The sequence below is a fragment of the Lithobates pipiens genome, unplaced genomic scaffold, assembly GCF_037356315.1.
Source record: "Lithobates pipiens isolate NorthernLeopardFrog02 unplaced genomic scaffold, aLitPip1_a1.2 Scaffold_23, whole genome shotgun sequence".
NCBI classification, from domain to species: Eukaryota; Metazoa; Chordata; class Amphibia; order Anura; family Ranidae; genus Lithobates; species Lithobates pipiens.
Window position 1 is genome coordinate 220,568,533 of NW_027507785.1, and position 27,955 is coordinate 220,596,487.

A 27,955-nucleotide genomic window follows, 5' to 3' on the forward strand; every position below is an offset into this window, starting at 1 on the left:
CTGTTAGGGAAAATGGTGGCCTCCTTCGAGGCCGTTCCGTTCGCCCAGTTTCACTCAAGGACTTTGCAAAGATGCATCCTTGCGGCTTGGAACATGAAGCCCCAGGCCTTGGACCTTTCTATGTGTCTATCCCCAGGGACACGCAAGAGTCTCGTTTGGTGGTTACAGACCAAGAATCTGCTGAAAGGCAAAACTTTTCTTCCTCTTCCATAGAAGATTATAACTACAGATGCCAGCCTGACAGGCTGGGGAGCAGTGTTGGGGGAGACGTGCTCGCAGGGGAAATGGTCTGCGACCGAGAAGCTATTGCCCATAAATGTTTTGGAAATCCGGGCAGTTTATATGGCTCTCATAAACTGGTCTTACAGACTACGGGGTCTCCCTGTTCGAGTTCAGTCCGACAATGCCACAGCTGTGGCCTATATCAATCACCAGGGTGGTACCAGGAGTCTGGTTGCACAAAGAGAGGTGAATCGCATACTTTCTGAGGCAGAAAGACATGTTCCATGACATAACAGACAGTTATGCCCAGGAGAATGGGCTCTACACTCCGACATATTTCGAAGCATATGTCACAAGTGGGGAACTCCGGACATAGATCTGTTTGCATCCAGATTCAACAGGAAACTAGCCAAATTTGTGTCAAGGACAAGAGATGTACTTGCTCAGGGGTCAGATGCTCCCTGGGATCAGTACAATCTTATTTATGCCTTCCCACCATTCCCGCTTCTGTCACGGTTCCTGGGAAGAGTCAAGAGGCAAACAAAGTCGTTTCTTTTGGTAGCTCCGGCTTGGCCCAGGCGACCTTGGTACGCAGAGATCTTGAAGTTGGCAGTAGGCAGGCCGTGGATCCTCCCTCTCCGGCCAGATCTACTCTCGCAGGGTCCAATTTACTATTCTGCTTTACACAGTCTGAATTTAACGGTTTGGCTGCTGAGACCCCCATTCTGAGAGATTGTGGACTTTCGGAGCCAGTCCTTTCTACTCTAGTACTTTTTTCCGGATCCGCAGTCCGCAGTCTGCAGAAGAGTCTTTGCACACTTTAGATGTGGTAAGGGCAATCAGTATCTATCTTCAGGCAACTGCTCAGATAAGAAAAACTGATTGCTTATTTATTTTGCCGGAAGGCCCTAGGAAGGGCCAGGCGGCATCAAAATGCACTCTCTCGAGGTGGATTACACAGGTTATTTCTCAGGCCTATAGTGTAAAGAGGAAGAGTCCTCCTTTTCAAGTGAAAGCGCACTCAACTAGGGCTGTAAGTGCTTCTTGGGCAGTGCATCACCAGGCCTCCCTGGCTCAGATCTGTAAGGCTGCAACTTGGTCATCAGTCCACACATTCACCAGATTTTATCAGGTGGATGTCAGAGGGCAAGAGGATATTGCCTTTGGGCGCAGTGTACTGCAGGCTGCAGTTTAGATCCTCTGGTCCATGGCAGTCTATGATTCTCATCTGTGTCTCCCTCCTCTCAAAATGAGCATTGCTTTGGGACATCCCACTATGTAATGAAGCTCCTGTGTCCCGTGATGTATGATCAAGAAAATAGGATTTTTATATACAGCTTACCTGTAAAATCCTTTTCTTGAGAGTACATCACGGGACACAGGGCTCTCACCCTTCTTGGGTTTTACGTGGTTTCTTATTGCTTTGCTAAAAAACTGAGGTGCCTCCCATATGGGAGGGGGTTATATAGGGGAGGAATTCTCCTTAATTGGGGGTTAACCAGTGTCCAATCACCAGAGGTGCCTATATAACCCACTATGTAATGAAGCTCCTGTGTCCCGTGATGTACGCTCAAGAAAAGGATTTTACAGGTAAGCTGTATATAAAAATCCTATTTTTGCTTGCACTTGATTGGGTGATGGAAGTTAACAAAGCTTATTCCTATATACTAAGCTGGGGGAAAATTTCCTTGCAAAGTGAGCAGTCATTTTCTTTTAGTAAATCAATCCCATAGTGTGCAAGTGATTATGGAAGTGTAATATAAAGTCGAAAAAGTAAAGTGATTTACATTTTCCTGGAGCACATGTTCAGAGAGTTGTTTGGAAATGGATAATGCACCTCTTTTGTGGCCTTTAGATTAATAAGATTCCTAAATATGAGTTTGGAGAACTGAATAGGGATGAGCCAATGGTTTAGTTCTGACCTAACTTTGGCTGTTCAGGCGTTTGGAAAAACACCTGAACTTTAGCCTCTTCGGCCTCCTGTTAGACCAGAGCCAGAAATATTACAAAGAAGTAGTGTTTCTACTGCTTCTATAGATGACAGAATCCCACTCTCACTAGTTCCTAAGTAGGGATGAGCCGAAACACCCCCCGGTTTGGTTCGCACCAGAACTTTTGAACGGACCCCAAATTCGTACGAACTTTAGAACCCCATTGAAGTCTATGGGACTCGAAGGTTCGAAATTAAAAGTGCTAATTTTAATGGCTAATATGCAAGATGCTGTCCTAAAAAGGGTTTGGGGACCTGGCTCCTGCCCCAGGCGACATGGGTCAATGCCTAAAATGTTTTTAAAAATGGCCATTTTGGCGGGAGCACTGATTTTAATGATGATTAAAGTGAAAAAAAAGTGCAATATTCCTTTAAATATCGTGCCTGGGGGTGTCTGTAGTATGCCTGTGAAGTGCCACTTGTTTCCCGTGTTTAGAACAGTCCCTGCACAAAACGTCATTTAACGGAAATAACGTCATTTAAAACTGCTTGCGGTTTTAATGTTATATCTGGTTCCTGCAATATGGTTGAAAATCATTGAGAAAAACGGCATGGGTAGCCCTCCCTGCCCATTACCAGCCCCTTTGGGTCTTGTACGCATATTAAGGGGAACCCTGTACCCATATTAAAAAAAGGAAATGCGTGGGGCCCCCAGGCACTATATACTCAGAACAGCAGTATACAGGCGGTTAAAACAAGACAGGGACTGTGTAGGTTTGTTGTGTTAAGTTGAATCTGTTTGTAATTTTCAACTGGTACATTTTTAAAGTGTAGCTCCAGTCAAAAAAACGATTTTTAAGCTTTTTGGAAAACATAGGGAAGGGTTATCACCCCTGTATAATTTGTTTTGTCGTACATCTTTTTTCATCTCACTTGCTGTTGTCTCCTTCCGTTTGCAAGTAGGAGATATTTGTAAGTTGGATGTTTGAAAGTAGGGGCCTGCCCTATATGCTCTGCAGAAATGGCGAAACAAGGTGTTGGTTTTGCCACAACATTGTAAGCCCTCAAAGTGACTCTTGGTGGGCGCTGGAGCGCCCTGCTGTGAACGATTAAATCAAGAATTGTAATTACATGCCATTGTTGAACAGTGGTAGAAAAATTGACCTTTGGTGGTTGTGGTGCTGGTGCCACAACACTATAAGCCCTCACAGTTACTCTGGGTGGGCACAGGAATGGGCCCTCCTGTGAAATATTATATCAAGAATTGTAATTACATGTCCCTGTTAAACAGGGGCAGAAAAATTGGGCCTTAGGCACTGGTGCCACGACACTGCAACCTCTCCCATATACTCTAGTTTTATTGCAGGAATTAGCCCTGCTGCAAAGCATTGCATCAAAAATTGTAATTAAAAGCCCCTGTTAACAGGGGCAGAAAAATTGGGCCTTAGGCACTGGTGCTGGTGCCACGACACTGCAACCTCTCCCATATACTCTAGTTTTAGTGCAGGAATTAGCCCTGCTGCAAAGCATTGCATCAAAATTTTTAATTAAACACCCCTGTTAAACAGGGGCAGAAAAATTGGGCCTTAGGCACTGGTGCTGCTTCCACGACACTGCAACCTCTCCCATATATTCTAGTTTTAGTGCAGGAATTAGCCCTGCTGCAAAGCACTGCATCAAAAATTGTAATTAAACGCCCCTGTTAAACAGGGGCAGAAAAATTGGGCTGATGGCATCACCCAGAACCAGAAATGTTCTTCCAACATATCAGCGGAGGAGGAAGAGGATAGACAATCAACATAACAGGACAGTCACTCAGCATCAGCATAGGGAGTCTTGAAGGGATGTGATATTTCAAAAAAAAAATATTCAGTTACATCAGCTTCAGGTGCTTGGTAGCTGTGGGTGATCCAAGACTGATTTATCTTGATGAAGGTCAGTCGATCAACTGATTCGGTGAACAGGCACACCCTGTGATCAGTAACAAAGCCACCAGCAGCACTGAAGGTGTGTTCTGAAAGAACGCTGGATGCAGGACAGGCCAGTAGCTCAATTGTATACTGTGCAAGCTCTGGCCAGTGATCCATCCTCAAGACCCAGTAAGCCAGAGGATTTTCGGTGGGAAAGGTGTCCAAGTCTGACCTTGCCCCTAGGTATTCCTGCACCATGTAAATCAGATGCTGGCGATGGGTGCTGGAACCGATCATACCTTGGGGCTGCGGATTAAAAAAAATTGTCTGAAAGCATCAGTCAGACGGCCACCTTCTCCACCGCTCCTTCTGACCGATGCCTCAGCAACACGTTGTCCAGGACCAGGAGTTTGTAACCTCCCAGTCTCTGGGAACGCGTTGCACAGACCTTTCTGCAAGGCCTCCCGGAGATGTCTCATCCTCTGCTCCCTCTGCGATGGCAAGATAAGGTCGGCAACCTTACCCTTGTACCGTGGATCAAGGAGAGTGGCCAGCCAGTAATGGTCCCTCTCCTTGATCCGAAGAATATGAGGATCCTTCCGCAGGCTTTGCAGGATCAGGGAGGCCAGGCAGCGTAGGTTAGCTGAGACATTCGGTCCGGAGTCCTCTGGGTCCCTAAGGACAACATGATCCGCAGCTACCTCCTCCCAGCCACGTACAAGTAAACGGGTTTCTTGGGACTGTAAATCATCCCTACAAGACTGCTGCTGCTACTGAGTGCCAGCCTCCACCTCCATGCTGACACAATCATCCTCCTCCTCCTCCTCCTCTTCCTGTGTGATGGGTGGCACAGAAGGAACACTGTCTGGATAAAGGGGGCCTTGAGAGACAAGGAAGTCCTCCTCTTCCTGCCTCTGTTCTGCCTCAAGTGCCCTGTCCATTATTCCATGCAGCGTATGTTCCAAGAGGTGGACAAGAGGTACAGTGTCACTGATGCATGCACTGTCACTGCTCACCATCCTTGTGGCCTCCTCAAACAGTGACAGGACAGTGCATGCATCCCTGATCATGCCCCACTGGCGTGGTGAGAAAAAACCGAGCTCCGCTGACCCTGTCCCGGTGCCGTAGTTGCACAGGTACTCATTGATGGCCCTCTGCTGCGTGTGCAGCCGCTGCAGCATGGCCAACGTTTAGTTCCACCTGGTGGGCATGTCACATATAAGGCGGTTCTTGGGCAGGTTCAACTCCTTTTGGAGCTCAGCCAGCCGAGCACAGGCATTAAATGATCGGCGGAAATGCACACAGACTTTCCTGGCCTGCTTCAGGACATCCTGTAAGCCGGGGTACCTGCCCAAGAACCGCTGCACCACCAGGTTAAGGACGTGAGCTACACAGGGCACATGGGTCAGTTGTCCCTGTCGGAGGGCGGAGAGGGGGTTGGTGCCATTGTCGCAAACCACCATTCCTGGCTTAAGCTGGCGTGGCATCAACCACCTCTCGGCCTGCCCCTGCAGAGCTGACAAAACATCCGCCCCAGTGTGGCTCCTGTCCCCCAAACAAACCAGCGCAAGCACGGCATGGCATCGTTTTGCCTGCGTACTTGCGTAGCCCCTGGAACGCCTACGGAGCACCGCTGGTTCTGAGGACAGAGCACTGGAAGAGGCCATGGAGGAAGAAGAAGAGGAGAGGGTGGAGGAGAGAGGTGTGTCACAACCAATAGTAGCATTTTGGAGGCGTGGTGTTGGAACAACCTCCAACACTACTGCACCTTAATGCACCTTACCGCTGACCGCCCTGTCCAGCGAGGCAAGGACATTGCCTTCCACATGCCGGTAGAGAGCCGGAATCTCCTTCCGTGAGAAAAAGTGGCGTTTGGGGACCTGCCACTGAGGAACCGCACATTGTACAAACTCACGGAAGGGGGCCGAGTCTACCAACTGAAAAGGCAGCAGTTGAAGTGCTAGCAATTTAGCCAAGCTAGCATTCAACCGCTGGGCATGTGGATGGCTGGGAGTGAACTTCTTTCGCCGGTCCAGCAGCTGGGGCAGGGACATTTGCCTGCTATAATCGGACGTGGGTGTACTGCTAGCAGAGTGCCCAGAAGCACTTGGCTGTGACACACCTAATTCTACACCTTCATTCCTCTCAGAGCAGGTTTCAGAGAGGACTAAAGGTCTAGTGGGGTTGGAGATGCCAGCTGATGAGGAGCAAGGAGAGGTCCGCTTTGTTCTTTGGTGTGGGTCTTTGAGGTACGCTTGCCAACGAGCTGCATGGCAGGTCAACATATGTCTGGTCAAGCATGTGGTGCCCATGCGGCTGATATTTTGGCCATGCGAGATACGCTTGAGACATATGTTGCAAATAGCAGCGGTGCGATCTGATGCACTCGTCTCAAAAAAGGCCCACACCAAATAACTTTTAGAATAACGCGCAGAGGCAGCGCCCTGCACAGGCGGAGCTCTGCGGTGTGATTCAGTCGATGTGCTGCCCCTAAGCTGGCCCCGGAGGGCATCCTGCCTCGTTGGACATGTGCCTCCTCCTCCTCCTCTCTCCTACCTGGCACCCACGTGAAGTCAGTGCCCTCATCATCCCCTCCCTCTTCATCGCTGGAGCAAACCTGGCAGTATGCTGCAGCTTGTGGAACATGACTGCCAGATTGCTGTCCTTCTTGAGCATCCCCTCTCTCTGCATTTACGCTACTGCCTTCCTCTAGCTGAGTATCATCATCAGAGCCTACAAAACACTGGGCATCCTCCTGGAGCATGTACCCAACACTGTGCTCAAAGAGTTCAGGAGACTCCTCAGGAGGACGTGGTGGGTCTAGGGAAGCAGTCACTGATGATGACATCGAGAGGAGGGAAGACGATGCGTTGGCAGCTGCTTTGCTAGTACCCTGAGACTGGGTGAGAGAGGATGAGGAGGATGAAGAGGGCTTGGTCATCCACTCTACCAAGTCGTTGGCATGTTGCGGCTCAACATGTCCAGCTGCCGAAAAGAAGGACAAGCGTGTCCCATGGCCACGTGCTGATGATGACGATGCACCAGGTCCACGACCAGCACTGTTGTCTCTAGACACAGAGCCTGCTTGCCCTCTTTTATCGGCTCGCGCCTGTCTGCCTCTCCTTGCTGGCCTTCCAGACATGGTAACGGCCTGAAGGGAGTTGGGAAAACCAGCAATTGGGTAGTGTATATTGTGCTGGAGGCACACACAACTTCCACTAACTCCTGCAGATGGCTCAAATAGAGAAGAGCTATGTAGGTGGATATAGCGGTGTATACTGGGTTCAGAGCAAGCAGACAGCACGCACAAGCTCCTACCACTGACTGCAAGCTCTATTTAAAACGAGCAAGATAGTTTGCTATATAGGTGGATATAGCGATGCATACTGGGTTCAGAGCATGCAGACAGCACGCACAAGCTCCTACCGCTGACTGCAAGCTCTATTTAAAACGAGCAAGATAGTTTGCTATATAGGTGGATATAGCGGTGTATACTGGGTTCAGAGCACGCAGACAGCACGCACAAGCTCCTAACGCTGACTGCAAGCTCTATTATAAAAGATAGATATATCGCTAGCTATATAGGTGAATATAGCGGTGTATACTGCGGTCAGGGCACCCAGACAACAACCACTACAGAAGAGCAAGAACGAAAAATCGTCTGATAACGATCGGTGTATACTGTGTTGAAGGTACACAGAACACCCACTAACTGCTACAGATGCCAACACACTACACAAGGCCGCCGCGCTGGCGGCCTTATATAGTGTGGGGCGTGTACTACACAGCCTGAGCTATGATTGGCCACAGGCATTCTGCCCGTGGCCAATCATGGCTCTCCTCGCTGCCGGCGCTGTGATTGGCCAATCATGAGCCAGCAATGCACTGCACCATCACACTGCATTGTGGGCCGTGATCGCCACATGAATTTGGCGCGAACGGCCCATAACATTCGGAATTCGCTGAACGGGCAAACAGCTGATGTTCGAGTCGAACATATGTTCGACTCGAACACGAATCTCATCCCTATTCCTAAGTAAGAAGTGGCTGTTTGCACCTGTAGTGTGCCTAGAAACTATCCCCCCCTAGTCAAAGGGGAGGGGATAGTGGAGATAGCAGTGATATCACTGTCCAGATATGACTACTGGCCATATTCCGGCAATAACCTTGGCCAAATATGGCCATGACCATTTGGTCAATGATGTCAGCATTATTCCGACCCATTCCCCTATATAGCTGATGACAGTTCGAAGAGCTGGTATTTGGCTTTGTATAGTGTAGGTATTGGTCATGTGCTCAGTATTGTTTTTTTTTAACAAGTCGACAGATGGTGTGCATTGTAATTGACAATGGATTTACAATAATGTAATTTTTCTGGATTTTTTTTTTTTTAAATAAAGAACTTGTAAAACATTTGAGTGTCTTTATTTTCAATTTACTATTTAACCCTACTCATTTATGTTTCACTTTACCTTAGTGTTTCACTTTAAAGGGTTGTAAACCCTTACAAACCACTTTGACCTACAGGTAAGCCTAGATTAAGGCTTACCTGTAGGTCCAAGAAATATCTCCTAAACCTACATGGTTTAGGAGATATTTGCCAAAAGACAGGCACCGCTGTCTATGGCGCATGCGCCGTAGACAGCGGTGCACAGGCGTACTGAGCGCGGCACCGTCAATGACGAAGATGCCACGCGTGGCGATGCATAGTAGTTCATTATGCTTTACCTTTGTAGGGAATGAAAGAGGAAGTAAACTCATCAGGGTTTACTTCCTCTTTAAGCATTTAACCACTTCAATAACCCTTCCTGCCCAAGCCAATTTTCAGTTTTCACAGCTGTAACATTTTGAATGACAATTGTGCGGTCATGCAACACTGTACCCAAATGAAATGTTTTATCATTTTTTTCCACCACAAATAGAGCTTTCTTTTGGTGGTATTTGATCACTTCTGTGGTTTTTATTTCGGCTCTTCGGTGATGTGGCTCCTCAGTAAAATGTCACGTGCCCCCTATACCGCCGGGAAGCAGAGGATGTCATATGCTGTCTGCCCAGGATGAGAGATCCCATCTGTGGACTTCATATGACAATGGGCGTCTAGGGAAGAGGTTAAACAATCATTTCTCCTGGCCAAATGACTTTAAAAAAAAAGTTTGCATTGGTGCATGTTCCCCAGGGCAGTGCCCACCCCACCCATTCTACACTCATGTGCTTGGTAGAGGCCAAACTCATGAGAGGGCTCTCTCTTACACCTCCTGTCCTGTTGATCCCTCGAGATTGATGACAAGGGAGGCCTGGACACAAAGTGGTACAAGCTCTTGTAGTTAGTCCTTGTTACGTACCATGTGGTAGAGTCTCACTTAGAGCCCTGGCTCAGGAGCCACTGGAGTGGGAACAGTAGACTCGAGAGAGCAGTGAGGTAGGAGTGCCTGTTGTGGTGTAGGCACGGGTGGATGATGAGCCACCAGACAGATCCAGATGCTGATGTGAGCAGAGGCAGGTGCAGGTCAGAGACCTGGAAGCTGGTAGGTACAGACTGGAGCAGAGTGAGACAACCCGGGTCAAACACAGGTAATCCACAGTATGGATCAGTAGGCTGGAGCAAGGTGAGACAAGCCGAGTAAAAACCCAGTTGTCAGGCAGGTAGGGCTGAGGCTTAAAGCAGAGTCAGAAAAACAGGCAGAGGTAGGCAACAGAGTATCAGCAAGGAAGTCCTTATAGCAGGGTCAAGGCAAGTGAAGGTCAGCATTGGAGAGATCGGTATGTCAAGCAGAGCCAGGTCAAATACTGGTGATCAGAAGGCAGGTTCAGGTATACATGAGTCACTAGCTGCAGATTAAACAGCATTGTGCAACTGCTGTCCTTTTAAAGGTCCACTGGCGAAAAACAGCGTCTAATGCGCATGTGCATGCATCTGTCTCATGCTCTCACGCACGCACACAGACCAGCGCATTCGTCATGAGCTATCGCGCACACGCCACTGTCTGAGTGGTATCCATGTGCGCAAACACGCACCTCTGTCCTGTCATGGCAGATCCCTGACAGTCCTGGCCAGCATAAGAACTGAATCTTGCAATGGAGTAGAAGCAGAATCACAGGAACTAGTGCCAGATGTAGTCAGACAGGCAAAAGCTGGCAATGGGCAGGCAGCATAGGTTTAGATTCAGAAGATGAGAGCATCAACAGAAGCCTGGTTGAAGTCAGTATCAAGGGGAGAAGATGAGCTTACGGGATAAGCATGGTACAGAGTCAAACCAAAGGTCAGGTACTGCAGGGATCAATATCAGGCATAATCAGAGGTCAAACCAGGTATATTACAGGAATAAGCAGGTTCTGGTGATAGGTCACAGGAGCTGATGATCACTCAGAAATTATCTTAAGTCTTTTGGTGCTTTAACCACTTACAGACCGGACCATTTTGCTGGTCAAAGACCAGACCACTTTTTGCGATTCGGCACTGCGTCGCTTTAACTGACAATTGCGCGGTTGTGCGACGTGGCTCCCAAACAAAATTGATGTCCTTTTTTACCACAAATAGAGCTTTCTTTTGGTGGTATTTGATCGCCCCTGCGGTTTTTAATTTTTGCGCTATAAACAAAAATAGAGCGACAATTTTGAAAAAAACGCATTATTTTTTACTTTTTGTTATAATAAATATCCCCCAAAAATATATAAAAAAACATTTTTTCCCTCAGTTTAGGCCGATACGTATTCTTTTACATATTTTTGGTAAAAAAAATCGCAAAAAGCGATTATTGATTGGTTTGCGCAAAAAGTTATAGCGTTTACAAAATAGGGATAGTTTTATAGCATTTTTATTAATAATTTTTTATTATTTTTTTTACTAGTAATGGCGGCGATCAGCGATTTTTATTATGACTGCGACATTGTGGGGGACCCATCGGACATTTTTGACACATTTTTGGGACCATTGTCATTTATACAGTAATCAGTGCTATATAAATGTAGTGATTCCTATGTAAAGTGTTCCTAGGGGTGTGTTACTAACTGTGGGGGGGGTGGGCTTTCATTTAGTGAACACTGATCTCTGCTCCAATCACATGGAGCAGAGATCAGCGTCACTAGTTGCTAGACAGAATGGAGAAATGCTGTTTACACGGCATTTGCTCCATTCAGCCGTCCCATGAGACGATCGCCTGTATTCCCGCGGCGATCGAGTCCGCGGGTCCCGCGACCGGACTCACGGGGGTCGCGACCAGCGCAGGAGCGCACCGCCGGCGGCGCGCTCCCGATGGCAGGGCGGCATTGAAGATTGGACGTACATGTACGCCAATATGCCTGCCCGTGCCATTCTGTCGACGTACATCGTCGTGCGCTGGTCGGGAACCGGTTAAATAGCATGAATTTACATCACCTTGCCTATTAGCCCCAAACATGGACATTTTTAATTTTGACAAATTCAGCTCCCATTTATAGCAATGGGGGTTAGGTTCAGCAGGTGAACCTACTTGAACTGAACTCAAGGCAATTTGGCTCATTACTAGAAATTAACTATGTCTATTTGTAGCCACTCAAAATCTGGTGTAATCATTACTTATTCAGGTGTACTTTCCAGTTTGGCCAGTGTAGACATCGAAGTGGAAAAATATAATTTGTCTAATTGATTTGGATCATCTAATTCACTTGTTAATCAGCAAATCCACATTTTCCATATTTCTTAAATATTGACAACCAATTTCCCAGTTCAGGTTGGATAAGATGAATAATAAATTAATTCCAGGCAACTGGGATGTATGACTCACTATATCTGACAGAAGTCTGAAGCATCATAACACAAATTTTTAGAAGTCTCGTAGTGGGAGGAAACATGTCAGGAGATTCATAGTTGACATGGTCCTTCACAGCTGAATGGAGGCACACATGAGACAAATGCTTGACCCAGCCAGACCTAGAAGAAGAAACAGAATGAGGGGAAAAAATACTGTAGCTGCTGACTTTTTAATATATGGACATTTTCCTGTCCAGGGAGCCCGTGATGTCGGCACCCCAGCCAATCTTTGGATCAGCTGTCGGGTGCTGCCACCATCATCTCCACTAAGGGAAATGGCAGTGAAGCCTTTAGGCTTCACAGACGGTTCCCTACTGCGCATGCGCAAATAGCGCTGCTCTTTCTAATTGGCCTGGCAGCGGAAGAAGGAGAAGGGGGCCGAACTTCCGAGGGATGGCACCACGGCGTTATCTCCTGGAAGTGGAGAAAAGGGACATGTCAAAAATATGTACCACTTCACCCTGAAAGCTGCCAAGTATGGCACTGGAGGGGGGGGGGGGGGAAGCAAATAAGCAGAAGTTTCTCTAAAACAGAGGGGAAACAAGTAGCTTATATATGTGAATTTACAACCACTGACCTGATGAACTAGAACCCATAACTTCCATATCATCTGTTTCAACTATTTGTATGTAAAAAGCTTTGTAATCAGCCGGTTCTGTTTAGAACTTCTCTGCATACAGTATATTGCTAACTACAAGAGTCGACTATAGAATTGCAATACTTTTTGTATGCTTAAATACAACCAATATTATTTGTTGCAAATAAATTGCTGTGATACCTTGAAGCAAGCTTTTCTTTTTTTTGCCATCAGTAAGGGTTGTTTGGAAGATTTCACATATGCTACATACATGAATATAAAATCCACAGATAGGATTGACAATCAAGATACTTGGTTGAATATTAACATTACCCATATCTTTTTGTTACTGTATTACAGTAGATACGTGGCTTTACCATTGAATAATAATAATAATAATAATAATAACAATAAATAAAAATATTGTTACTTTGCTATATAAGTGATTAACTTCTTTGTTTTTGGATACATCTCTTTTATAGAGAATTAAATATGTATTGTATATAGATGGAAGTTGCTCTAACCGGGAGTTATTACCAAGTTAATTATCTAGCAAAGCAAGAAAAGCAAGGTGCTAACACATATGTGATAACTGCATGTGAACAAAGGATAAAAAACAATCCAAATATACTTGAGAGTCCAAAGATGAAAACATTTTTATTTATTAGACTTAATAAATATTGCACAGTCCAAAACAATGTTTCTAAGTCTTGCTGAAGAAAGCTCCAGTTACCATGCTCCTGGTCTTAAAGGTGCCTCAGATTCTCCTTATATACAGTGAGTGCTCCACCACACAGTGTACAAAATGCATGCTTACCAACATCATCTACGATATGCGCCTTTGGTGTCATAGGGTCCCAGCCGTTGTTTTCATAATGTCCCACCTTAAGCATGGTATATGAGAAACTAGCACCAGCTGATCTCCTCAAACATCAATAACCAAGACCCAGGGAGAGAAAAGAATCCCGGATAGTGTGATATTGTTTTAGTAAAAATCAAAACAAGGATTAAAAATATAAATTTGCCACCCACATTTAAAGGTGCTATAGTCAGCACCAAAACAATCAGCCTGTTTGATTATCCTGCACTTCGATGGATCCAAGCTGGCGTGTGTTCCAAACGGCCGAATGTTCAAACCAGATCAAAAAACGCAAATGACGTCAGGAATGGTGGACGTGCAGCCTCAATGCATTTTGCTTGTCAGCATCATCAGGGAGCATCACTTATCTATCTAGCTAAGTGGCATTGGGTGCTTCACTCTCTGAATTTAGGGTTGCCATCTTTTCTTCACACCATCCCCAGACACTTTAGTGGCACGCGGCAATTTTTTATATGTAGTATACACTATAGGGTTGTAAAAGACTTGGGACACCTTTGGGTGCCCCAAAGAGAGCAGTAATGTGGTGCTGTATGTGTGCCGTGGCAAAATGTGAGTGTGACCAAATTGTGTTAACAGTGGGAGGGGCTTAAATGGACATGGTTAAATGAAACAAAAAGCATTCATCCACTTACAGAGCGATCTCACAGCTCACGCTCCACAGTTTGGGTTTCTTGCCCTTTTGTTACTCGATGAGAACGTCACAAGGTTTTTGAATTGACAAGTTTATTAGTCACATTTTTTCCTATCCATTAGTATACACTAATACTTTCAGAAACCAATATGCGGATTGCCTGATGGCTCCCGACTAGCAGTGTATTTCAAGTATCTGTTTCATACTTTAAGTTCTAAGCTTTAACTTTTTTTAACTTTTAACTTTTCAAACATGAAATTGATAGCCCATTCATTGTTATCACTGAGAAAACATTTGGCAATTATTATTTCTCTGCTTTATACCCCACTCCACCCCTGCGTGTGTGACACCTTGTCTCAATGTTACTCTTCATTCAACAATAAAGCTTTTTGAAACTCAAAAAAAAAAAAGAAGAAGAAACAAAAGCATTCTTGTACCCATAAAATATGCTTGGATTGCTGTGCCAAAAGTAAGAGTCTCAAAGACATGTACAAATCTCAGCACAAAAAAAAATAAAACTCTTCTATTATATATGATTTTGAGTACACTGAAAATAGTCAGGGAGAACATTTTATCTGAGCTTACCATAAAGAAGACCTGTACTTCGTAAAAAAAGGTAAGTTAGAAGAAAAATTAATTTTAACTAGCCAAAAATGAGTGGTGGAGAGGTGGTCTTTCATTTAAGACCACCTCTCAAAAGTGGGTGGAAATCCGCTTTAAGAACACAAGTAGGAGATGCCTTACACTTTGATTCCTGGGATACAGACATCACAGAACATATAGCTGAAAAATAGGCCTGTTCCAGCAAATCTGAGACAATTGGCAAATATGCACAGAGAAATTTGACAGAGTGATAAGATAGGAATGGAAAGTTTGCACCTAAATTAACCTCTTACCAACCATAAAATGCATAAAGGTTGGGGTTTTTCTCACTCACATGCCGCACATATGCATCTATGGGCAGCAAAGGTCTCTGCTAAGAGCACACTCACTGCATTCTCCCAGCAAAGAGACCAAGCTGTCAAATACAACTCTCGGTTTGATCAGGAACCAGTGCAATCAGCTCCTGATTATGTGACCACTGAAACAGCCAATAACAGTGGTCACATGACTTGGCAGACAAGCACACAAGCCCTGTTAAAGAGACACTAGGGCAGGTAGGAAGGGGATAAAAATTAGGCTAGGTTCACAACTATGTGGGTGCCGGAGTACCTGCAAATTGCACACATTCCCGCACCTGCATTAAAAAACACGCTACTTTAGGAAAACTTATGGGTTTCCATTAACTGTTAAGAATACCTCCATGCTCTAAACAATGTGGTGCAATTACCTGCATACGGAAGCACATGATGCCAAAGCACCATGTATTCTCTGTGCAGTCATGTTTTAAAAAAGGTTCAGGAGACACAGGTACAGAAGTCTATTCTAATGAATGGGCTGCTAAACCCATGCAAATGGATGATTTGCCCTTAGTAAATATTATGCAATCCACTATACCTGCTAGTAGTGGGTTGTACTATATTTAATCAGAGCAAGCCCCTCTCATTAACCAGCTGTACCCACTCCTGTAAACAGCATCTGACAGCATCCAATAAGAACGGCGACTCTGAGCAACATTGATGGTATCGGATGCTTCTCCTGTGAAGCCTGTGCCATTCCAGGAGAGCTGCTCTGCTGTTCTCCCCTACTCTGCCCCCCAGCTACAAAATATGCAAGGATGACACATTGAAGGGAGGGAGAAGTTGTCAATACTGCTGTGCCTTGTCCTCTGTGATGACCTTAAAGTGAATAACTCACCACAAAGTTCACTATATGGACCACTTATGTGCATACACGTGTTGATCATATCCCCATTAATCTCCTCTTCTCAAGAGAGAAGAAATTTATTTCAGCTAATCTTTCCTCATAGCTGAGGACTGGTACCCAAAAACTGAACTGCATATTCCAGATGAGGTCTTACTAATGATTTGTACTGGAGCAAAATTATATCTCTCTCTGCAGTCCATAATACAAGAATGGACTTTGCTCGCTTTGGAAACCGCATCTTGTCATTGCATGCTATTATTAAAGTGGTTGTAAAGGTAGAAGTTATTTTTTTATCTTAATGCATTATATGCATCCAGCGATGTTGCCTTTTGTGTGCAGCAGCCCCCATCAGTCCCCCTAATACTTAGCTGAGCTCCCTCCAATCCAGCGATGTTGCACGTGAGACTCGGCTGCCTGAGACTCTCCCTCCTCATTGGCTGAGACAGCAGCAAAGCGCCATTGGCTCCCACTGCTGTCAATCAAAGTCAGTGAGCCAATAAAGAGAGAGAGAGAGGGGGGGGCAGGGCTGGGCCATGGCTCCATGTCTGAATGGATACATGGAGCTCCGCCTCAGCTTGGGTGCCCCATAGCAAGCTGCTTGCTATGGGGGCACTCAACAGGAGGGACTTCTTCAAAGTCACGTGATGTTTAACAAGTCTTAAAAGTGAGTGTGCAATACATTTATTTTAAAAAAAGCAATTTTAAAGTAATATTGCACAATTAACTATTTTTATATACTCTGAGCAACTGGGAGACGTGAAGGACTGTCTTGCTGATCAGAACGGGGGCCGCTGGAGATCCAGATTATATCAGGTGGATGCCTGCAGGTACTAAAGATAGTGGGATCAACCATGGCTTTGTTTGACCATAGCGGCCAATTCACTTGAGGTGTATGGTGAAGGTGCACTGGTCACAGATTATGCATTATCACTAGCACGCAATGGAGCAGTAATGAATTTTGGTTGGACTTTATACCTGCTTCAATCATAGGACTATTTTATTTTACCTTTATTTTTATTTTGTCATTGCGAGTTGGTGTCACTATGTCCCCAGATCCTGCTTGACGCTGCCATAATGTGAACTTAAAGCCACAGTGATATTTATGGACTTTTCTTAAAGCAGAGGTCAGCCCACCCCTGCAAAAATTAAAAGCCAGCAGCTACACATACTGCAGCTGCTGACTTTTAATAATAGGACGTTTATTCGTCTTGAAGTCCAGCAATGTCGGCAGTCCATCAGCTGTCAGGTGCTGCCACCGCCATTGCCGGTAAGGGAACCTGGTAGTGAAGCATTACTGCTTCACTCCAAGTCCCTACTGTTCATGCAGTAGGCATTGCTGCACTATCCTACTGGCCTGGCAGCAGGGGAAAGAGGAGGGAGCCAAGCTGCAGATGTAATGCACCGCGGCCTGGTCTCCCAGAAGTGGGGACAGGATACCTGTCAAAGACAGGTATCTGCTCCCCCCTCTCCCCAAATGGTACTAAATGTGGCACCGGAGGGGGGAGGAGACAAATGAGTGGAAGTTCCAGTTTTAGGTGAAACTCCACTTTAAGGACTAATGGCTTACTAATGAAGACTTCCTTCATTCGTTTATCACTCCTTGTCCATTTTTTTTCTTTTTTTTTGTCAATTGCACTAGTACTCCCCTTTTTTGTGAGTATGTAAATTTAAGGTGTTAACGCCCTACACAAATCTCTAGTTATGATAGGCATCACTGCCTGGCAAATTCACCCATTCAAGTCAAAGGGGCTACACCTCAAGTACAAGCCAAATGCCTAACTTGCAGTTGTAACACATTACCCTCATTATAAATTGCTGTTTAGCAAAAAAAATGAATAGGCATCAAGAGGCTACAGGATCACCACCTGGTCACCCAACAGTGGCTGCATACCCACACTATAAAAACAAGCCACCTGTTGATCTTGCCAGAAATGCAGTGATTTTGTTGCCTCCTGTGATTTTAACAGGAAACACAAACAATGCCATTTTCCTTCTGTAAAATAAAAATCCTCCAATCCCATTTAATAGAGACGAACAATGGTATTGAATTCAGGCTGCTTGAGAACCATAGCTTCTTCCATAGAAATAGTAATTGTTGAGCATAGCCACTCAGAGACAGGAAGATTGTTTTTCTCACGATTGCAGGATTACTTGCAGCATGCCTTGTATTACTACACAAGAGTGTAAATGGGTCCTAAAGCTGAACTCCAGTCAAACAGCTAAACACACAGATTTTTTATCCTCCGTAAAGGGGTATACCCTCTTCCCACACTTTACAGTAGAGACTACGCACACCAGACGGAACAGCAGAGAAAAGATGTAAACACTACTCTCATGAAATGTAGTCCTAAAGTGGACTGTCTACAATCTTTTTAGCCCTTTGCACAAATAACTGCCTAAAGCTCATTGAACAATGGTTATTGACCCTCCTCCTTTCTCAGCACGAACTTGGGACCAGCCACGGTGGAGTTACCAATGTGGTATAGTGACAATGGTCACCAGACGTTTCCCGCAAGGTTGGTTCTCTTTGGGTGACTGGATCTCCTGAACCAACTGGTGTCATGGACACCATACTTGGTAAATACATGGAATAGGTTAAGGTGCCCCACTCTACCAAGTTTCAAGATACTAAGACCTATGGCTCCGGAGATATTGACCTGTAAAAATCCTAAATTCATGCTGACAAGATGGCACCAGAGCTCGGCTAGCCTTCTGACCTCTAACCGATAAGTTTCCTGCAAGGGAGCCAGGTGCCTGTCGGTTCTCTTTGGCCAAGCAGTGTGTACAACCCCAGTACACCTTTCCAGACTTAGGGTATGTACTACTGGCCCTACATAACACACTCAATCCTGGAAAAAAAGTTTGACAAGTGTCAACCCCCTGCAGTGGCCAGGCTGTGTGTACAAACCCAGTACACCTTTCCAGACTTAGGGTATGTACTACTGGCCCTTTCCCTTCAAATCTACCCTCCTCCTTTCTAAGCACGGACTTGGGACCAGCCACGGTGGAGTTACCAACTGTGTGGTAAGCCAGGCTGTGTGTGTACAACCCCAGTACTTTCAAGACTTAGGTTATGTAGCACACTCAATCCTGGACAAAAAAAATAAAGGGATGACAAGTGTCAACCCGCTGCAGTGGCCAGGCTGTGTGTACAACCCCAGTACACCTTTCCAGACTTAGGGTATGTACTACTGGCCCTCTCCCTTCAAATCTACCCTCCTCCTTTCTCAACACGGACTTGGGACCGGCCACGGTGGAGTTACTAACGGTGTGGTCAGCCAGGCTGTGTGTACAGCCCCAGTACTTTCTAGACTAAGGTTATGTAGCACACTCAATCCTGGACAAAAAAAAGGATAAGTGTCAACCCGCTGCAGTGGCCAGGCTGTGTGTGCAACCCCAGTACTCCTTTCAAGGTTAGGGTATATACTACTGGCACCTTACCTTCAAATCTACCCTCCTCCTTTCTCAGCACGGACATGGGACCGGCCACGGTGGATTTACCAACGGTGTGGTAAGCCAGGCTGTGTGTGTACAACCCCATTACTTTCTAGACTTAGGTTATGTAGCACACTGAATCCTGGACAAAAATAAAATAAAGGGATGACAAGTGTCAACCCACTGCAGTGGCAAGCCTTCTGACCTCGAACCACTACGTTTCCTGCAAGGGAGCGAAGTGCCGGTCGGTTCTCTTTGGCCAGGCTCTGCGTACAACCCCAGTACTGCTTTCCAGACTTAGGGTATGTACTGGCCCTTACCCGCCAAATCCCTCCTTTATCGGTCACGGTGACGTTACCAACAACACGGTATAGTGGAAACTAAAAAACTGTGTTCCCTCGTGCATGTTTTGTAACTGTAGGGTCCTCCAGGCAATTAACCATACTCTGGGCAAACAGGTGCTGCTGTCTATCCTCCGTAAAGGGGTATACCCTCTTCCCACACTTTACAGTAGAGACTACGCACACCAGACGGGACAGCAGAGAAAAGATGTAAACACTACTCACATGTAATGTAGTCCTAAAGTGGACTGTCTACAATCTTTTTAGCCCTTTGCACAGATAACTGCCTAAAGCTCATTGAACAATGGTTATTGACCCTCCTCCTTTCTCAGCACGAACTTGGGACCAGCCACGGTGGAGTTACCAACATGGTATAGTGACAAAGGACACTATATACGTTTCCCGCAAGGTTGGTTCTCTTTGGGTGACTGGATCTCCTGAACCATCTGGTGTCATGGACACCATACTTGGTAAATACATGGAATAGGTTAAGGTGCCCCGCTCTACCAAGTTTCAAGATCCTAAGACCTATGGCTCCGGAGATATTGACCTGTAAAAATCCTAAATTCATGCTGACAAGGTGGCACCAGAGCTCGGCTAGCCTTCTGACCTCTAACCGATACGTTTCCTGCAAGGGAGTTAAGTGCCTTTCGGTTCCTTTTGGCCAAGCTGTGTGTACAACCCCAGTACTCCTTTCCAGTCTTACGGTACGTGCTACAGGCCCTACATAACACACTCAATCCTGGACAAAAAAAATAAAGGGATGACAAGTGTCAACCCGTTGCAGTGGCCAGGCTGTGTGTACAAACCCAGTACACCTTTCCAGACTTAGGGTATGTACTACTGGCACCTTCCCTTCAAATTTACCCTCCTCCTTTCTCAGCACGGACTTGGGACCGGCCACGGTGGAGTTACCAACTGTGTGGTAAGCCAGGCTGTGTGTGTACAACCCCAGTACTTTCTAGACTTAGGTTATGTAGCACACTCAATCCTGGACAAAAAATTAAATAAAGGGATGACAAGTGTCAACCCACTGCAGTGGCTAGCCTTCTGACCTCGAACCACTATGTTTCCTGCAAGGGAGCGAAGTGCCGGTTGGTTCTCTTTGGCCAGGCTCTGCGTAAAACCCCAGTACTGCTTTCCAGACTTAGGGTATGTACTGGCCCTTACCCGCCAAATCCCTCCTTTATCGGCCACGGTGACGTTACCAACAACACGGTATAGTGGAAACTAAAAAACTGTGTTCCATCATGTATGTTTTGTAACTGTAGGGTCCTCCAGACAATTAACCATACTCTAGGTGAACAGGTGCTGCTGTCTATCCTCCGTAAAGGGGTATACCCTCTTCCCACACTTTACAGTAGAGACTACGCACACCAGACGGGACAGCAGAGAAAAGATGTAAACACTACTCTCATGTAATGTAGTCCTAAAGTGGACTGTCTACAATCTTTTTAGCCCTTTGCATAGATAACTGCCTAAAGCTCATTGAACAATGGTTATTGACCCTCCTCCTTTCTCAGCACGAACTTGGGACCAGCCACGGTGGAGTTACCAACATGGTATAGTGACAAAGGACACTATATACGTTTCCCGCAAGGTTGGTTCTCTTTGGGTGACTGGATCTCCTGAACCATCTGGTGTCATGGACACCATACTTGGTAAATACATGGAATAGGTTAAGGTGCCCCGCTCTACCAAGTTTCAAGATCCTAAGACCTATGGCTCCGGAGATATTGACCTGTAAAAATCCTAAATTCATGCTGACAAGGTGGCACCAGAGCTCGGCTAGCCTTCTGACCTCTAACCGATACGTTTCCTGCAAGGGAGTTAAGTGCCTTTCGGTTCCTTTTGGCCAAGCTGTGTGTACAACCCCAGTACTCCTTTCCAGTCTTACGGTACGTGCTACAGGCCCTACATAACACACTCAATCCTGGACAAAAAAAATAAAGGGATGACAAGTGTCAACCCGTTGCAGTGGCCAGGCTGTGTGTACAAACCCAGTACACCTTTCCAGACTTAGGGTATGTACTACTGGTCCTCTCCCTTCAAATCTACCCTCCTTTCTCAGCACGGACTTGGGACCAGCCACGGTGGAGTTACCAACGGTGTGGTAAGCCAGGCTGTGTGTGTACAACCCCAGTACTTTCTAGACTTAGGTTATGTAGCACACTGAATCCTGGACAAAAAATAAAATAAAGGGATGACAAGTGTCAACCCACTGCAGTGGCTAGCCTTCTGACCTCGAACCACTATGTTTCCTGCAAGGGAGTGAAGTGCCGGTCGGTTCTCTTTGGCCAGGCTCTGCGTACAACCCCAGTACTGCTTTCCAGACTTAGGGTATATACTGGCCCTTACCCGCCAAATCCCTCCTTTATCGGCCACGGTGACGTTACCAACAACACGGTATAGTGGAAACTAAAAACTGTGTTCCCTCGTGTATGTTTTGTAACTGTAGGGTCCTCCAGACAATTAACCATACTCTAGGTGAACAGGTGCTGCTGTCTATCCTCCGTAAAGGGGTATACCCTCTTCCCACAGTTTACAGTAGAGACTACGCACACCAGACGGGACAGCAGAGAAAAGATGTAAACACTACTCTCATGTAATGTAGTCCTAAAGTGGACTGTCTACAATCTTTTTAGCCCTTTGCATAGATAACTGCCTAAAGCTCATTGAACAATGGTTATTGACCCTCCTCCTTTCTCAGCACGAACTTGGGATCAGCCACGGTGGAGTTACCAACATGGTATAGTGACAAAGGTCACTATACATTTCCCGCAAGGTTGGTTCTCTTTGGGTGACTGGATCTCCTGAACCATCTGGTGTCACGGACACCATACTTGGTAAATACATGGAATAGGTTAAGGTGCCTCGCTCTACCAAGTTTCAAGTTCCTAAGACTAATGGCTCCGGAGATATTGACCGGTAAAAATCCTAAATTCATGCTGACAAGGTGGCACCAGAGCTCGGCTAGCCTTCTGACCTCTAACCGATACGTTTCCTGCAAGGGAGCTAAGTGCCTGTCGGTTCTCTTTGGCCAAGCTGTGTGTACAACCCCAGTACTCCTTTCCAGTCTTAGGGTACGTACTACTGGCCCTACATAACACACTCAATCCTGGAAAAAAAAGTTTGACAAGTGTCAACCCCCTGCAGTGGCCAGGCTGTGTGTACAAACCCAGTACACCTTTCCAGACTTAGGGTATGTACTACTGGCCCTCTCCCTTCAAATCTACCCTCCTCCTTTCTCAGCACGGACTTGGGACCGGCCACGGTGGAGTTACCAACTATGTGGTAAGCCAGGCTGTGTGTGTACAACCCCAGTACTTTCTAGACTTAGGTTATGAAGCACACTCAATCCTAGACAAAAAAAATAAAGGGATGACAAGTGTCAACCCGCTGCAGTGGCCAGGCTGTGTGTACAAACCCAGTACACCTTTCCAGACTTAGGGTATGTACTACTGGCCCTCTCCCTTCAAATCTACCCTCCTTCTTTCTCAGCACGGACTTGGGACCGGCCACGGTGGAGTTACCAACGGTGTGGTAAGCCAGGCTGTGTGTGTACAACCCCAGTACTTTCTAGACTTAGGTTATGTAGCACACTGAATCCTGGACAAAAAATAAAATAAAGGGATGACAAGTGTCAACCCACTGCAGTGGCTAGCCTTCTGACCTCGAACCACTACGTTTCCTGCAAGGGAGCGAAGTGCCGGTCGGTTCTCTTTGGCCAGGCTCTGCGTACAACCCCAGTACTGCTTTCCAGACTTAGGGTATGTACTGGCCCTTACCCGCCAAATCCCTCCTTTATTGGCCACGGTGACGTTACCAACAACACGGTATAGTGGAAACTAAAAAACTGTGTTCCCTCGTGTATGTTTTGTAACTGTAGGGTCCTCCAGACAATTCACCATACTCTGGGCGAACAGGTGCTGCTGTCTATCCTCCGTAAAGGGGTATACCCTCTTCCCACACTTTACAGTAGAGACTACGAACACCAGACGGGACAGCAGAGAAAATATGTAAACACTACTCTCATGTAATGTAGTCCTAAAGTGGACTGTCTACAATCTTTTTTTAGCCCTTTGCACAGATAACTGCCTAAAGCTCATTGAACAATGGTTATTGACCCTCCTCCTTTCTCAGCACGAACTTGGGACCAGCCACGGTGGAGTTACCAACATGGTATAGTGACAAAGGTCACTATACGTTTCCCGCAAGGTTGGTTCTCTTTGGGTGACTGGATCTCCTGAACCATCTGGTGTCACGGACACCATACTTGGTAAATACATGAAATAGGTTAAGGTGCCCCGCTCTACCAAGTTTCAAGTTCCTAAGACTAATGGCTCCGGAGATATTGACCGGTAAAAATCCTAAATTCATGCTGACAAGGTGGCACCAGAGCTCGGCTAGCCTTCTGACCTCTAACCGATACGTTTCCTGCAAGGGAGCTAAGTGCCTGTCGGTTCTCTTTGGCCAAGCTGTGTGTACAACCCCAGTACTCCTTTCCAGTCTTAGGGTACGTACTACTGGCCCTACATAACACACTCAATCCTGGAAAAAAAAGTTTGACAAGTGTCAACCCCCTGCAGTGGCCAGGCTGTGTGTACAAACCCAGTACACCTTTCCAGACTTAGGGTATGTACTAGTGGCCCTTTCCCTTCAAATCTACCCTCCTCCTTACTAAGCACGGACTTGGGACCGGCCACGGTGGAGTTAACAACTGTGTGGTAAGCCAGGCTGTGTGTGTACAACCCCAGTACTTTCTAGACTTAGGTTATGAAGCATACTCAATCCTAGACAAAAAAAATAAAGGGATGACAAGTGTCAACCCGCTGCAGTGTCCAGGCTGTGTGTACAAACCCAGTACACCTTTCCAGACTTAGGGTACGTACTACTGGCCCTCTCCCTTCAAATCTACCCTCCTCCTTTCTCAGCACGGACTTGGGACCGGCCACGGTGGAGTTATCAACGGTGTGGTAAGCCAGGCTGTGTGTGTACAACCCCAGTACTTTCTAGACTTAGGTTATGTAGCACACTGAATCCTGGACAAAAAATAAAATAAAGGGATGACAAGTGTCAACCCACTGCAGTGGCTAGCCTTCTGACCTCGAACCACTACGTTTCCTGCAAGGGAGCGAAGTGCCGGTCGGTTCTCTTTGGCCAGGCTCTGCGTACAACCCCAGTACTGCTTTCCAGACTTAGGGTATGTACTGGCCCTTACCCGCCAAATCCCTCCTTTATTGGCCACGGTGACGTTACCAACAACACGGTATAGTGGAAACTAAAAAACTGTGTTCCCTCGTGTATGTTTTGTAACTGTAGGGTCCTCCAGACAATTCACCATACTCTGGGCGAACAGGTGCTGCTGTCTATCCTCCGTAAAGGGGTATACCCTCTTCCCACACTTTACAGTAGAGACTACGCACACCAGACGGGACAGCAGAGAAAAGATGTAAACACTACTCTCATGTAATGTAGTCCTAAAGTGGACTGTCTACAATCTTTTTTTAGCCCTTTGCACAGATAACTGCCTAAAGCTCATTGAACAATGGTTATTCACCCTCCTCCTTTCTCAGCACGAACTTGGGACCAGCCACGGTGGAGTTACCAACATGGTATAGTGACAAAGGTCACTATATGTTTCCCGCAAGGTTGGTTCTCTTTGGGTGACTGGATCTCCTGAACCATCTGGTGTCACGGACACCATACTTGGTAAATACATGGAATAGGTTAAGGTGCCCCGCTCTACCAAGTTTCAAGTTCCTAAGACTAATGGCTCCGGAGATATTGACCGGTAAAAATCCTAAATTCATGCTGACAAGGTGGCACCAGAGCTCGGCTAGCCTTCTGACCTCTAACCGATACGTTTCCTGCAAGGGAGCTAAGTGCCTGTCGGTTCTCTTTGGCCAAGCTGTGTGTACAACCCCAGTACTCCTTTCCAGTCTTAGGGTACGTACTACTGGCCCTACATAACACACTCAATCCTGGACAAAAAAGTTTGACAAGTGTAAACCCCCTGCAGTGGCCAGGCTGTGTGTACAACCCCAGTACTCCTTTCCAGACTTAGGTTATGTACTACTGGCCCTTTCCCTTCAAATCTACCCTCCTCCTTTCTAAGCACGGACTTGGGACCGGCCACGGTGGAGTTACCAACTGTGTGGTAAGCCAGGCTGTGTGTGTACAACCCCAGTACTTTCTAGACTTAGATTATGAAGCACACTCAATCCTAGACAAAAAAATAAAGGGATGACAAGTGTCAACCCGCTGCAGTGGCCAGGCTGTGTGTACAAACCCAGTACACCTTTCCAGACTTAGGGTACTTACTACTGGCCCTCTCCCTTCAAATCTACCCTCCTCCTTTCTCAGCACGGACTTGGGACCGGCCACGGTGGAGTTACCAACGGTGTGGTAAGCCAGGCTGTGTGTGTACAACCCCAGTACTTTCTAGACTTAGGTTATGTAGCACACTGAATCCTGGACAAAAAATAAAATAAAGGGATGACAAGTGTCAACCCACTGCAGTGGCTAGCCTTCTGACCTCGAACCACTACGTTTCCTGCAAGGGAGCGAAGTGCCGGTCGGTTCTCTTTGGCCAGGCTCTGCGTACAACCCCAGTACTGCTTTCCAGACTTAGGGTATGTACTGGTCCTTACCCGCCAAATCCCTCCTTATCGGCCACGGTGACGTTACCAACAACACGGTATAGTGGAAACTAAAAAACTGTGTTCCCTCGTGTATGTTTTGTAACTGTAGGGTCCTTCAGACAATTCACCATACTCTGGGCGAACAGGTGCTGCTGTCTATCCTCCGTAAAGGGGTATACCCTCTTCCCACACTTTACAGTAGAGACTACGCACACCAGACGGGACAGCAGAGAAAAGATGTAAACACTACTCTCATGTAATGTAGTCCTAAAGTGGACTGTCTACAATTTTTTTAGCCCTTTGCACAGATAACTGCCTAAAGCTCATTGAACAATGGTTATTGACCCTCCTCCTTTCTCGGCACGAACTTGGGACCAGCCACGGTGGAGTTACCAACATGGTATAGTGACAAATGTCACTATACGTTACCCCCAAGGTTGGTTCTCTTTGGGTGACTGGATCTCCTGAACCATCTGGTGTCACGGACACCATACTTGGTAAATACATGGAATAGGTTAAGGTGCCCCGCTCTACCAAGTTTCAAGTTCCTAAGACTAATGGCTCCGGAGATATTGACCGGTAAAAATCCTAAATTCATGCTGACAAGGTGGCACCAGAGCTCGGCTAGCCTTCTGACCTCTAACCGATACGTTTCCTGCAAGGGAGCTAAGTGCCTGTCGGTTCTCTTTGGCCAAGCTGTGTGTACAACCCCAGTACTCCTTTCCAGTCTTAGGGTACGTACTACTGGCCCTACATAACACACTCAATCCTGGACGAAAAAGTTTGACAAATGTCAACCCCCTGCCGTGGCCAGGCTGTGAGTACAACCCCAGTACTCCTTTCCAGACTTAGGGTATGTACTACTGGCCCTTTCCCTTCAAATCTACCCTCCTCCTTTCTAAGCACGGACTTGGGACCGGCCACGGTGGAGTTACCAACTGTGTGGTAAGCCAGGCTGTGTGTGTACAACCCCAGTACTTTCTAGACTTAGGTTATGTAGCACACTGAATCCTGGACAAAAAATAAAATAAAGGGATGACAAGTGTCAACCCACTGCAGTGGCTAGCCTTCTGACCTCGAACCACTACGTTTCCTGCAAGGGAGCGAAGTGCCGGTCGGTTCTCTTTGGCCAGGCTCTGCGTACAACCCCAGTACTGCTTTCCAGACTTAGGGTATGTACTGGCCCTTACCCGCCAAATCCCTCCTTTATCGGCCACGGTGACGTTACCAACAACACGGTATATTGGAAACTAAAAAACTGTGTTCCCTCGTGTATGTTTTGTAACTGTAGGGTCCTCCAGACAATTCACCATACTCTGGGCGAACAGGTGCTGCTGTCTATCCTCCGTAAAGGGGTATACCCTCTTCCCACACTTTACAGTAGAGACTACGCACACCAGACGGGACAGCAGAGAAAAGATGTAAACACTACTCTCATGTAATGTAGTCCTAAAGTGGACTGTCTACAATCTTTTTTTAGCCCTTTGCACAGATAACTGCCTAAAGCTCATTGAACAATGGTTATTGACCCTCCTCCTTTCTCAGCACGAACTTGGGACCAGCCACGGAGGAGTTACCAACATGGTATAGTGACAAAGGTCACTATACGTTTCCCGCAAGGTTGGTTCTCTTTGGGTGACTGGATCTCCTGAACCATCTGGTGTCACGGACACCATACTTGGTAAATACATGGAATAGGTTAAGGTGCCCCGCTCTACCAAGTTTCAAGTTCCTAAGACTAATGGCTCCGGAGATATTGACCGGCAAAAATCCTAAATTCATGCTGACAA